Source organism: Nycticebus coucang, chromosome 18 (assembly GCF_027406575.1).
Source record: "Nycticebus coucang isolate mNycCou1 chromosome 18, mNycCou1.pri, whole genome shotgun sequence".
In the NCBI taxonomy this organism is placed as follows: domain Eukaryota; kingdom Metazoa; phylum Chordata; class Mammalia; order Primates; family Lorisidae; genus Nycticebus; species Nycticebus coucang.
The window spans coordinates 8,099,191-8,114,022 of NC_069797.1; the positions used below are offsets into that span (position 1 = coordinate 8,099,191).

General features: G+C 37.6%; 1 pseudogene; it reads right to left on the reverse strand.

Annotated features, from left to right (window-relative positions):
* Nucleotides 1–4,732: 4,732 nt before the first annotated feature.
* Nucleotides 4,733–9,076, reverse strand: LOC128570137 (protein lin-54 homolog; annotated as a pseudogene).
* Nucleotides 9,077–14,832: the final 5,756 nt, after the last annotated feature.

Here is a 14,832-nt window from a genome sequence, read left to right on the forward strand (position 1 = left end):
ATTCATAATTGCTAAGTCATGGAAAAAGCCGAAGTGCCCATCGATCCACGAATGGATTAATAAATTGTGGTATATGTATACCATGGAATACTATGCAGCCTTAAAGAAAGATGGAGACTTTACCTCTTTCATGTTTACATGGATGGAGCTGGAACATATTCTTCTTAGTAAAGTATCCCAAGAATGGAAGAAAAAATATCCAATGTACACAGCCCTACTATGAAACTAATTTGGGACTCTCACATGAAAGCTATAACCCAACTACAACTTAACAATAGGGGGAAGTGGGAAAGGGGGGGGTGGGTAGAGGGAGGGGAATCGGTGGGATCACACCTGTGGTGCATATTACAGGGGTATTTGCGAAACTTGGTAAATGTAGAATATAAATGTTTTGGCACAGTAACTGAGACAACGCCGGAAAGGCTATGTTAACCACTGTGATAAAAATGTGTCAAATGGTTTATGAAGTGAGTGTATGATGCCCCATAATCATATCATTGTATACACTTATGATTTAATAAAAAAATTAAAAAAAAAAAAAAAAAAAGATATTTGCATCAGATTGTTCATTGTAGCTCAATTCATAATTGCCAAGTCATGGAAGATAATTACATTTTTATAAAATTAGTTTCCTTTGGTATATCCTATTAATCTTTTAAGATCTTTGGAAAATAGCCATTTTATAGAACAAAAAATTTGTCTTAAAAAAGAAGCCACTGCTTGTATGCAAAATAGTCTTATTTGATAATGTAATATCAATGCAACATGCATCTCTGATGCCTGGCATTCATGGAGAGGAGACATGCGTCTCTCTGGTTTACCCCAATTCCAGCACTCTCCTGCTTCTAGTGATCTCTGGGGCAGCAACAATCTATTTTGTGTGAGTGCCAGTTTCCTAAATCCATCTCGGTCAGGACTCTCAAGTTTCCTCATCATTAACTACAAAATTACCTAGTTAATTTTCTTCTTTCCACTCTCTTTCCCTACCCAGAATGTCTCTTCCCTTCAAAAAGTATTCTGTAACCCTGTGGTCTTCCATTGTTTTCATGGATTATTTCTGCCATTTCTTCCCTCTTCATTTAGCAAAACGATCTCACATTTATAACTTTATTTCTTTGTTTCTTTGCTCCTTCTCCTCCAGCTAAACTCATGCTCAGAAATAAGAGCAAAATAATGCCTTTTCTTGATCCTGCTATGGTGAAACTGTTCTTCCAGGCTTTTTTTCCAGATTTCTCTATAGGCAAGTGTATAGCCTTGCTACTCATGGGGATCCAAGGACAAGCAGCCTCAGTGTCACTTGTGTGTGTTAGAAATGAAGATACCTAGACCTACTGAATCACAAAGTGCATTTTTAACCAGGTATCCAGGAGATATCAGAAAGTTTGAGAAGCTCTGGTCTGCAGTGATTTGCTTCCACATTTCCTTACCCGAGCTTCCCCTTTAGAATCTCACCACCAGTTCCCTCCGTGTAACATACTCCAAGATGAAAAGGCATCACAAATCATCAAGTTTCTGATGGACTTTTTATCAGGCTATACTTTCCAATATATCTTCATAACTAACCCTCTTCTCTCCATTCTAGCTTCCTTATTGTGAAGTATATGATACTACTGTTCAATAAAGTAAAATAGTTTATATGCCACTGAATTATAGACATTTGTGCCTGACCCTATGCTTCCTTTCCTCTGTGTTAGATGAAACACGCCTCTGCATGATCAGAGACTTCAGTCTTTCATGCCTCCCTAACAGTGAGGAACATGAGAGCAGCGAGGGTATTTGCTCTCTGTCTCTGACACATTTTGAAACTGGGAGCTCACTTTACATTCTTGCCACCTTTATAATGCCCTGTTCCACTTTGCACTAAGAAATTACTTTTCTTCCTGTGTACTTAATTTTAATTTAAGGACAATTAATGAAATTAAGGACATGGTGGGGGTAGGGAAAGTGGAGAGCAGAGAGAGAAAGGAGGGAAGTGTGGGGAAAAGAATAGCAGAGAGCGGGGAGGAGGGGGAGGTGGAGCCTTGGTGTGTGCCACACCTTTTGGGGACAAGATAGGATTGCAAGAGGGATTTTTCCTAACAAATGCAATCAGTATAACCTGGTTTCATGTACTCTCAATGAATCCTCAACATTAAAAAAAAATGAAATTGATTTCTTTTAAGACAGTATAAATTTTAAATTTTTTGTATTATTAATTGGCTGTCCTGTTTCTACAGTGTAGAAAATTGTATTCTTTGAATAGCTCTAACAAATATAAATTTAATCTTTCTACTTTGTGATAGAATTAGAGCTGAAAAATTATATGCCCAACCCTCTTCAAGTAGTTTGTAAAATTGTTGAATTAATATGGCTATTTCTTTTGTTCAGCAATTTGATGCAAATGCCTAAATACGAACTGTTCAGTAAGTACTACACAGGAAGGACATGGCTTAGTATTTTACAAAGCTTCTTGAAAATCAGAAAAACTGATAGCATTTGATTCCACCTCAAAAATTCTATAAGCAAACACTCTTAAACAATGCCACCACATATAATCTACAATTGTAAACAAAATTTCACATTTTCTTCACACTGTATAGAAATACACATCACAAATGTGCAATTAGAATTAATACAGAATATTTGCAAAATGAACAAAATTTAGGCCTAGACCAAAAACATATTCCGATTTCTTGAAAATAAGTTGACTAGACATTATTTTATCATCTTACGCTAATTTACATTTATAAAAATTTTAATTAAACATACTAGATTGAGGTGCTAAGAATGTGTGCACTATCTATACTTAAAGTTAATGCCCTATAATTTTATAAATCCAAATTTCAAAAGGAAGGATTCTGTTTATTGAATAATGGAATCCTCTTTTGGATCACTTAGTTTCTATTGCCTATATCAGGCCTGTTCATATGAACGTATATTCTCACTACATACAGAAACACTATAGAGTCCCTTTAGGAACTGCAATAATCATACATGAATAATTACTGAGGATTAAGGTACCTAACAAAATTACTGAATTCCAACATGGTCTTTTTTATTGTTATGAACCAAGAGTCCCATTACAACACACTCCTAAATTCAGAGTTTTAGAATTACTGAAAATGATTTAGATTATTTTAGTAATTATACTCATACCTTCCGCTTACCCAAATAACTGAGTAAAAGTCATGCTACATTAAACTTCCATTATAAAAACAAACCAATAGAGCAATGGACAACATGCCTGACTACTGTTATAAAAATAATTTTTCCCATTATAATTTTGAAGGCTTTGTTGGGAAGCCCATTTCAGTAAATCAAGTAAGAGTCATGTATTGATTTGAAACTTCTTAGTTCAAGTTTACAAAGAGAAATATTTGTATAGATGAAAAATCCTTCTCCAAATTCATTTCTTACAGCTTCCTTATTCTTTATTTCTTCATCTAGGCCAAATTTTATACTTGATAATTATGTGAGGTTCTATATAATCACTACATGATAAGTTTACTTCTTCTTATACACACCTCTTATTTGTATAGCACTCAGTAATCACTTTGACAATTTATTATTTCAAATACATGCCACCTCTTTGAGAGAAAATGGAGTTTTTGTTGGCCATTCCTTATCATAGAAACACATTGTTAATTCTCTAAGTATCATTTATCATTTACTGTCTTTTTTACTTTTTTTTTTTTTTAGAGAAATAGTCTTACTTTTCACCCTCGGTAGAGTGCAGTGGTGTCACAGCTCACAGCAATCTTCAGCTCTTGGGCTAAGGTGATTCTATTGCCTCAGCTTCCAGAGTAGCTGGGACTACAGGTGCCCATTACAATGCCCGGCTATTTTTTTGTTGCTGTTTGGCTAGAGCCAGGATTGAACTTGCCACCCTCGGTATATGGGGCCAGCACCTTACTTAATGAGGCACAGGTGCTGCCCCCCTTAATATTTTATATGTTTAATTTTTTCTTTTTTTTTTCTTATTGAATCATAGCTGTGTACATTAATGCAACTATGGGGTACAGTGTGCTGGTTCTGTACACAATCTGAAATACTTTCATCAAACTGGTTAATATAGCCTTCACCACATTTTCTTAGTTATGTGTTTAGACATTTATACTACCCTCCCTCCACTTACCCTATCCCTTCTCCCCCTCTTAATTTTAAGAGTGTGCCTGAGGGTTCCCTTCTGACATTCCCAAATTAACAACAAGATATTATTATTCCAGAATCCACCTTAAAACTTGATTTTTCTTTAAAATATGGTGCTTTTCTAAACACAAAAGGCCATCTGAATGTTTCTTAAGAATTTTTTATGTTAGACATTCTGTCTGAATATGCTGTAAATCTATACTCAAAGGATGACTGGTTAACAACCACTGGTACTTTGACTTTCTCTACCGAAAATAATCATGTGACACCGCACATTGTAAATTATAGTAATTTATAAATATTCTTTGTCAGTAGAATCAGAAGGATAGACCATCTAACTGTTTAAAAACCTAAGCCAATGAAAAATCTATATAATACAAGAAAGAAAACTTAAATTTAGGCCATAAGCAGATTTAAGTAAGATTTAAAATGTACTAATTTCCTCATTTTAAATCTCTTCCCTTTCAATGTTATAATTTGAAGTCTCTTAAAACAAGAAGTGAATTAAAACACAGTAATTGTTAAACAATTTTCCAAAAAATCAAGTGTTCCCTGCACCTTAAATTTTCTGTACTGTACCATTTATCAGTCTTTTGTACAAGAGCTAGCAATTCACGGCACAGGGGTCACATTTTGCTTTTCCTGCTAAGTTAACGATGCTCATCAAACCTCATCCAAATCCTTTTCTTTTTTTTTATTTTTGGGGATTCATTGAGCGTACGAACATCCAGGTTACACTAATTGCATTTGTCAAGCAAAGTCCCTCTTATAAATGTGTTCCTATTACTCTTTCAGCTGCTGATTTTTATTTTCCCTTCTTGTCTGCCTGCTCTGTCTGGGTAAGAAGGTAGTCACACATGGCTTCAGCTACTTCCTTAGTCACGACTGTAAACAACAATTTTCCTCATCCACTATTCAAAGTTGTTTGGCCTAGTAAACAAGTCTGAAATTGGAGAAGACAACTTAGTCTTTGCTGCTGTTTGTTGCTGTACTCTTACTTCAGCTGCCTCTGCCAAGTGCATCAATGTCTTTCTTTCTGGGCTTTCTCAAAATTTTACACCCATTATATTTGTATATTGAGGAACACATTATTTTTGCCTCACAGCATTCACAATAGTTTTTAAGACACCCTAATCATTTGCAATTACATCCTTTGCTATGATGTCAATCTGAATCTCCCTCCTTTCCTTTCCCTATCTTAGGCTTGAAGCCTTCTGGATTTCTGTCAAGGCATGCTTTTATTGCTTTTTGCCTTTCATTTTCATGTTCCAAATTGTTATAATAACTAGTACAGTTGTTGTTGTTGTAAAATTCACTATTTGCAAAGTAATCAGAATATAATGCCAAACACAGTGATATTACACACTTACAGGGCTTTCTAGGCCCAATGGAAGACACAGATGGGATTATGCCTTTGAATGGAAGCCTCGACTGGATCTGGATACCAAATATTCCAACGAAGTTTGAATAGCTTGCTACAGACACGTATGAAGACTGCTGTAGCTGAGTAAAGTACTGAGCTGGAAGCACAGCATAGCCCACAATCCCTGTTCCCAGAGTTGGGGCCAAGACACTGCCAGGACAAGGCCTAGTGGTCCGTTGGTGACGTTGGGCTGAATCTGTGGCAGTGTTGTGGCAGGCATGATGAGCCGCTCCTGTGGCTGGCTAGTAGTTATGATTTGTGAAGTTGGATTGATTGGTTTGGGAGCAACTTGTTTGACAACCTAAGCCAAGATAATTGGAACGGACATCTGCACTGTGGTTGTATTCACAACCAATGGCTTTGCTTGCTGAAGGTCGAGTGTTTGTACTGGGATTCTGACTAACTGGCTGGGGTGAGCAACTGGTTGTGTGGCAGTAACAAGTCAGACATAATGAAATTTGCTACCAGGTAACTGAATCTTCCGGACATTGAGAGCAGTTTCCAGAGGTGTAATTGCTTTAAACTTTGATGTGCTTACTCCCCTAACAGTGATGGTCTGCACAGTTGATTCCACTGCCTTATTTGGTGATTTCAAAGGAGATATGTCTATTTTCTTTAGTGTCTGTGTTGTATAATTTAAAGGCGATCCAATAAAACCACTTTGAGATATTGTTGTGGTCTTCGATGGAGTTCTGGGAGTAGATTGTGGAAGAACTCTCCCTGCAATGACTGGAGGTGATACTTGAGTTGTCAGTCCTGTAACTGCTTTCCTATTACTTGGTTTTGCAAAGATCAGCTTCTTGATTACCAAACCAGAGGTTGGTATTTGAGGCTTCTTAGCAATATGTAGTTTTTTTTACTGTTTGGTCTGTAACACCAAGGACATGTGTTACATGTCATCTGTTAACTTCCTGGGGTCAGTCCTGAGACTCCAATGACAGGTTTCACCTCTGGCCTTCTTCCCATAATTAACTATTTTAATTTGCTGCAGTGGTAACTTAATATCTCATGATTGGGCCTCAGTTGTAACTTTCTGAGTCTGTGGTAGTTGGCTATGGGGTAGTGCTAGAACGAGACTTAACCAAAGTGGTTAAAATTAACTTCTATTCATCTGGTTTAAGTTTCTGACAACTAGTTTAACATCAGCTGTCTGTGATACTTTGTTTAACATAATATGATGGACTGATATAGTCATAGGAGTCTGAGCACCAAATTTCTGAACGCCACTTGGAAAAGCTGGTTTCACTGTGGTGTTACAATCTGCCTTAGTAATTATGGCATTCGCTGTAACTTGGTTAGTGTGCTTACTGTCCACTGTGATTGGTTCCGTGGAAATAGGCATGGCTGTAGAGCCACCAGTAAAATTTATGTTGACAATTTCTTCCACTTCTGTCTCTATGGGAATTGGGTCTTCCCCAGCTTCAATACTATGGTCACCAACTGAAGTTATACTAGTGTCCATTATCTCCTCTGGAAGCAAACCTTTCACTTTGGCAGCTCCATGATCATTCTCCTGCTAGAAAGTTGATCAGGCACAAACCCAGCAGCTCTCTGGGCTCCCACTATTTGTGGCGGCAGCAGTGGCTACCTTGGAGGCTCAGGGCAGAGACTATTCAAAATCACTTGCCCAGAACCGTTCAACCGCTTCACCCCATAATACGTAGGCCCTTGCCACCCATGAACCCACTCCAGAAATTGTATCATTTGACCAACCTGAATCATACCACCTGATCCTTTTCCCTTAATGTACTTCCTCCCTGTCTTCCTCTTCCAGGGAGGTCCCACCTATGAGCTTAGGTGCCATCCTACTGGTCATAAAAGTAATCAAATATTTTCCCTAAAACTCTGAATGCACAGTTAACCCTTTGCCCGGAGCCAGGCTGCCTGAAAGTGTACCCCCTGCAGAGCTCAGAGTGTTTGGTGAATTCACAGAGAGCCCCAGGCACTGTGTAGACCTCTGGATGGCATCACGGACAGTGACTACTGAGGAAGCAGGGGGCTGCAGAGAGAGAGTGGTGTCTGGAGAGAGAGGGATGTGGAGATGCCATAATTAAACAAACAGATAAAACAGAATTCATTGGAATACTATTAAAAAATGAAAACTGGGAAACAGTTTTTGGAATGTTTGGAAACATTCCTTGGAATGCAAACCAGGAAAGATTCCTTGCAAAAAACAAAGCTAGTAAAGAAACTGTATCCAGAATATATAAAGAACTCTTAAAACTCAACAAAGAGAAGAACAGTCTAATTTTTTAAATGGCAAGAAATTTGCAAAGACAGCTCATCGAAGATGTACAGATGGCAAATATGCACATGGGAGGATGCTCAACATTATGAGTCATTAGGATGCTGTGTATTGAAACCAAAATAGTATGCACAATGCATACACATCAGAATGTCTAAAATTAAAAACAATGATATACTGAGCGTGAAGATGCAGAGAATGGAACTGTCATGGACTGCTGTCAGGAATGGAAAATGGTACAAATACTATGAATACTATGGAAAGTAATTTAGCAGGTTCTAAAATAAGGGAATGTAAAACGCCAGGAGGAGAGTGCTGTGGGTGATGAATATGTTAACTCTCTTATTATGGCCACGGGTTCACTTGTATATTTCAAAACTTGCGATATTGCACATTTCTTCATATACTAATTACGCCTCTCTGAAGCCACTGAAAGCAGGAACAAACACCTAAGACAGTGGCTGAAACACACAGAGAAAGAACAGCCAGACACAACTCTAGCAGGATAATGCTAGAGTTGAGATCTCTAATCTTATAATAATGAGAAGTGGTAGATGTATTTTCAACAAGGATTTTTAACACAATGGGATCCTCATTTTTAAAAGTACAGTAGACCCTCCATAGTTGACCACCTTCCTGCACTGACCACCTCAATTTGACCTCAAGTTGACCACACATGCACCACACATATGTATCTGTACAGTAGGCCTAGTTCCTTATGTTGGCCATCTCCATGTGTTGACCAGTTCGTTATAGTCCCTTGGGTGGTCAACTCACAGAGGCTTGATGATATATATATAATGGTTGCAGAGTAGAGCATGGCCTCAGGAGATGGGGTTGTGAGGAAAGCAGTTCCAAGGTTACTGTAGCATTCCAAGTGGGAGATAATGGCAACCTGATCTTGGGAAAGCGTAAGAGAGAAGTAGGGTCAGCAACACACCGGGGGTGCCATTCACACTGAGAGAAGTACAGTGGGATTGTCAGAGCTCTCTGACTGAGAGTTCACAACATACCCTAGTTCTCACTGTATATGAACATGAAGCACATTTCTGAGATTAATGTCACCATAACACATCTGTGCTCTATGGTGCTGTGCTAAGCAATGCATATGCTACTGTAGGACACATAAAAAGGCCTTACACTCATGCAATGGTCCTACCTTTATAGTGCTTTCCATGTTGTTTAGCAAGAAATGTCAAATTCTTATAATTAACAGAAGGCAACTCATAATCCTCTGAGGCTCCCTCAGATGACCAGGTTAAGTCATCATGGTCATCCATAGTGTGTATTTGTTTTTTCACCTATAAAATAAAGAACAGTGCTTCAAAATGTCTCCCAAATATTTACAGCATAGTCTAAATGTACAGAAGTGGTAGTTATCCATTTTCTTTTCTTTTCTTTCTTTCTTTCTTTTATTAATTCATTTGTACATAGATCATAAACACATTTATTCCATTTCGGGATTCAATGTGTTGATTATTTGTACCACTTTACCTCTTTTATGTTTACATGGATGGAGATGGAAAATACTCTTCTTCATAAAGTATCTCAGGAATGAAAAAAAATTATCTATTTTTTATATGAGCAAAACCACAGATATTTTGTAAAGTACTGATGTGTGCTAAAAGGATGACACTTTTACCTATGGCTATGGTTCCTTAATCAGTTTTTAAAGGAAATGTCTTTATAGCAAAAGACTCTGTTGTTTACTTTAACTTTATATTTTCAAATAATGACATGTTTGATGATTTCTTAGTAATACCTTGTTCTTGTTCTTAGATGTTCTCTTTGTAGGCCTAAAAAACACAAATAATTCCTTTTAGCAAACAGGAAGTATGCAAATGCAAAATATGTAAAACTATTGCTGTTTAATAAAATATCTGCATTTTTCATTTATTTCTCCTACTTACAGAGTTTTTAGGGTTTTTAATACATAATGTAAAATCAATCATTTTCTACAAGAGGGATTGAAGTATAAACAGTAACATTAAGAGACGAAGAAAACTTACTACATAACATCCTAACAAAGAATTACATTTAGATCAAGCTTTCTGAAAAAGAGAAAGGACAATCATACTTGCATTATTTGATAGAAATATACCAGGTGTTTGTCACTCTCCTTTTTAATAAATATGGTCATTTATAGGCACTAAGACTTATTTGCATTATTTTTCTAACATACTTATATGAGGGAAATTCTTTTTGTAATAATATTAATAATGTTAAATTCAAAACCAGAAGCAGTGGCTCACACCTGTAATCCCAGCACTCTGAGAAACATGAGTTACTCTGAACTCATGAGTACAAGACTAGCCTGAGCGAGAGTGAGACACCATCACTAAAAATAGCCAGGCATTGTGGTCGGGGCCTGTAGTCCCAGCTACTTGGGAAGCTGAGGCAAGAGAATTGCGTAAGCCCAATAGTTTGAAGTTGCTGTGAGCTGTGACACCATAGCATTCTACCAAGTGTTACAAAGTGAGACTCTGTCTTTAAAAAAGAACAATAATAATAATAATGTTTTTCATCTGTATTTTCACAACTTACTATGTAATTACTATGTAGTACTTAAAACACCGTACATGTATTTAATTAATGTGAATCCATACAAGAGCTCTGTGATGTAGCTACTGTTTTAGAGATGTTATCATCCTGTATGGTTTTATAAAGGAGGAGACTAGGCTCAGAACACCAAGTAATTTGCCCACCACATACAGATGGTCAGTAGAGACCACACATTCAAACCCCAGAATTCTGGCTCCAACACATGAGCTTCATAACCTGTTGTGAAAATCAAATTTATTGTGCTTAAATGATAGGATAGTAGATAAATCCATATAATCATTCTTTTTATGGCCATAATTATAAACAAAATTTTCTAAATCTCACATATTTTTTAGAAACTAAAAGCCTTCATATCGTATCTAGGCAATTACAGAAACCTACTTTCAACAAGTTCAAAACTTATTTTTCTAAAGAAAATTCCTCATCAGCACTAATTTATCTATTCAACTGTTTATTCGTGTATTCAACAAATACTTATTGAGTACACAATACACGTCCATGACACTATTGGTACAAAGAAACGTGGTTTTCAAGCTGTATAAATTTGTAATACAAAAAAGTGTTATCTGCGATAAACTGTCAATCGTTTATTTTTCTACTGTACATAATCAAAATCTTCCCTTGTCTAGGCTATAAAGGTCATACCTTTGATAGTTTAGAGTATCTCATAAATCACAATGATGCTATTGTTAATGTCATTATACTGTGTATATTTTTATCTCTATGTAACTAGAACTTCATTGAGATAAAGGAGTGTATAACCAAGAGGTACAGAAACACATCTCTCGGTTTACCTTCCAGTTTGGGGCCAAAAATTTCTGTGAAAGCAGTAATCTTTTATTTTTCTATTGTACATAATCAAAATCTTCCCTTGTCTAAACTATAAAGGTTATACCTCTGATAATTTAGAGTATCTCATAAAATCACAATGATGCTATTGTTAATGTCATTATACTATGTATATTTTTATCTCCATGTAACACTGGAACTTCATTGAGGTAAAGGAGTGTATAACCAAGAGGTACAGAAACACACCTCTAGGTTTACCTTCCAGTTTGGGGCCAAAAATTTCTGTGAAAGCTGTAATGTTGCCATAATACTGTAGTGAGAACAGGGAAGACAATATTCTGGTTTTCCACTTAAACATCAATGTTAAATTTGGTGTCAAGCCCACACAACTGAACCATCTGTGCATGGGTTTTTGCTGGTGTCAGTCAGAAACAAAGGCAATCCGGAGTCCATGTCAGCCTTTCCAGAGCCACATGAAGAAAAAAAGATTGAGGCAAATGACGTTAGGGTTATTTGAGGCTACTTAGAAATTTGGTGTGTTCTCCTCTTAGTAACAAAATTTCTCCTCTGATATTTGGACCAGAGTTTTCTTTTAGAATCCCTCCCTTTTTCTTTAGGGCAGTGCTTGTGTGGGAGTCTGTCCCCACAGGGACACTTGAAAAACTTTTTCATGCCATTGAGCCAGTGGAGGTCGTGCTGCTCACTGACACAGGTCTCCAGCACATGGAGATCGGTGTAGGTGCCCATCTTGCATGTCACGACCAGACACTTCACTTCTCTGATGTTTCTCATCTTTTCTTCCATTTGTTTTTTTTTCACCAGTGCCTCAAAATAGCATTTATGCAGCTCAGCCTCAGCCTCTTTCAGGACACCTGTGCACTTTGATTTTACTTTTAAAATTTCCTGAAATTACTCAGATTCCAGTCAGGCAAACTGCTCTCTCCTTTTCTTCATGGCAGGCTCCAATTCATCCTCAGCTTGGGAAGAAAACATGGTGTTCTTTTCTACACATTTCATCACTCCCAGGGTATCCTGGGAATTCTTTTGTATCATTTTGAGGCTATTTTGGTGTGTTTCTGAAAGAAGCTGCTCTTAATTTGGTGACAGCAGCCAAGTTTTTTGTTTCTGCTAAAGCACTCAGTTTTGGTTTTGGTGGTTGTGACTCATCAGAAAAGAGAATGTCATTTCCTTTTGAGATGCCACACCCAATCTTGGGCATCCCTGGTCAGGCTGCCTCCCATCCTGGGGAAATCAGTCCCCATCCATGCAGATTGGGCATTGGGCTATTAAGATGAGGATGGCAGAACGAGCTCTTGACTTCATTTGAGCCTTGGAGAAATTGTCTCCAAAAAGCTTCTGATTTCCTTTCCCTCATCTACAACATTTGCTGCTTCTGTTGTTCTAAGAGGGCCGATGCCAATACAGACTGCATGGCAGGTTTGGGGCTTCCCATGATCCCTGTAGTCATGGCCTTGACTAGATGCTACAGGCTTCTGGCTCCACTCAGTGGCAGATCCCTCAATTCTTTGAACTCCTCAGAGCAAGACAAGCTCTTCTGGGGCATTCTGAGTATTTGTTTTGTTTCCTGAATGATCAAGTCTGCACCTTTGACAACCAGATTGCTCAGAGTGGTTTGAATCATCTTCGTAGGCACAACAGCTGCTGCAACTGAGGCCACATAGGACGCGGAAGAAACTCCTCAGTGGTAAAAACCATCTTGACATAGCCATTCTTCAAGGCTGGTGACTTTGCAGGCAAACTTCTTCGGAATTTATCCTCTGGATAAGGTGGACTGCAGGTCAGCCTGTTGTTCACTGAGTTTCCAGTACTGAGCCTGGATGTGATACTCAAGTATTCAGAGTTTCACAAATTAACCATCTGTGCATGAGGTTCTCCATTCTTTTTCTTTGCTTTATAGGTTTCAAGATCAAGAGCTTCACCCATATTTAAGAGATTCTGGGGATGACCCATAGATAAGGACACCTTCTCTGAGCCATCCTTGGGCTTCACGGAGCAATCCTATAAAAGAACCTTGTTCTAACTTCAATTTTATTTATTCATTTATGTATTTATTTTATTTATTTTTATTGTTTGAAATTTATTAAGGGTACAAAGGATTAGGTTACACTGATTGAAGTTGTTAGGTAAACTCCCTCTTGTAATTGTGTCCCACCCCCAAGAGGTGGGCATACGCTGTGACCCCTTACCCTACTCCCTCCGCCCCTCTTCCCATCCCTCATTTCCCTACCCTCCACCTTCTATTAGACCACTTACAGCCTTCATATTAGAATTGAGTACATTGCGTTCTTTCTTCTCCACTCTTTTGATGCTTCATGAAGAGGAATGTGTTCCACCTCCATACAGGTTAATATAAAAGATGTAAAATCTCCATCTTTTTTAATGACACAATAGTATTTCATGGTATACATAAACTACAGCTTGTTAATCCATGCCTCGGTTGATGGGCATTTAGGTTGTTTCCACAGTTTGGCAATTGTAAATTGAGCTGCAAATGTCCAGTGCAAATGTTTAGTGCGATTTTTTTTCCATGTGGCCAGATGCCTCATTAAGGAAATGCAGGACCAAATGGGAGGGCTAGTTTGAGTTCTTAGAGGATTCTCCATACTTCCTTCCAAAAAGGTTGTATTGGTTTTCAGTGCCACCAGCAGTGTAAAAATGTTCCCTTCTCTCTATACCCACACCAGCATCTGCAGATTTAAGACTTTGTGATGTGGGCTATTCTCATTGGGGTTAGGTGGTATCTCAGGGTAGTTATGATTTACATTTTTCTGATGATCAGGGAAGATGAGCATTTTTCAAATGTTTCTTAGCCATTTGTCTGTCTTTGTCAGAGAAGGTTCTGTTTGTATCTCTTGCCCCTAGGTAGACGAGATTGTTTACTCTGTTTTGTTGATTAACTTGAGTTCTCTGTAGATTCTAGTTATCATTCCTTTGTCAGATTCATGCCCTGGCAAATATCTTTTACCATTCTGAAGATGATCTTCTTGCTTTCCTTGTTGTGTCCTTAGTGATGCAGAAGATTTTCAGCTTAATTAAGTCCATTTGTTAATTTTTGTTGTTGTTATGATGGGCCCTGAAGTCTTTGTCATAAAATTTTTCCCTAGCTCAACATCATCAAGAGTTTCCCCCTATGCTTTCTTCTAAGATTTTTATCATTTTGTGTCTTAGATTGAAGTCTCTTATCTATCTTGAGCCAATTTTTATAAGGGGTGAAATGTGTGGGGAAAGTTTCAGTTTTTTCATGTGGTTATGTAGTTTTCCCAGCACCAATTTTTGAAAATTAATTATTTTCCACACTGTATATTTTTGTTTGGTTTATCAAAGATCAGATGGCAAGAGGAGATTGGTTTGATCTCTTGGTTTTAAATTCGGTTCCATATGTCTATGTGTGTCAATGCCATGGTGTTTTGTTTACGGCAGACTTGTAATATAGCCCAAATTCTGGTAGGGTGATGCTTCTGACTTCGTTTTTATTACTAAGAATTGCTTGTTTTCTGGTTCCATAAAAAATGAAGTACTATTTTTTCCAGTTCTTCAAAATATGATGTCGGTATTTTAATCCCCATTGCCTCAAATTTGTAGATTACTTTGTGTACAATAGGCATTTTGGCAATGTTGATTCTTCCCAGCAAAGAGCATGGTATGCTCTGCAATTTGTTAGTAT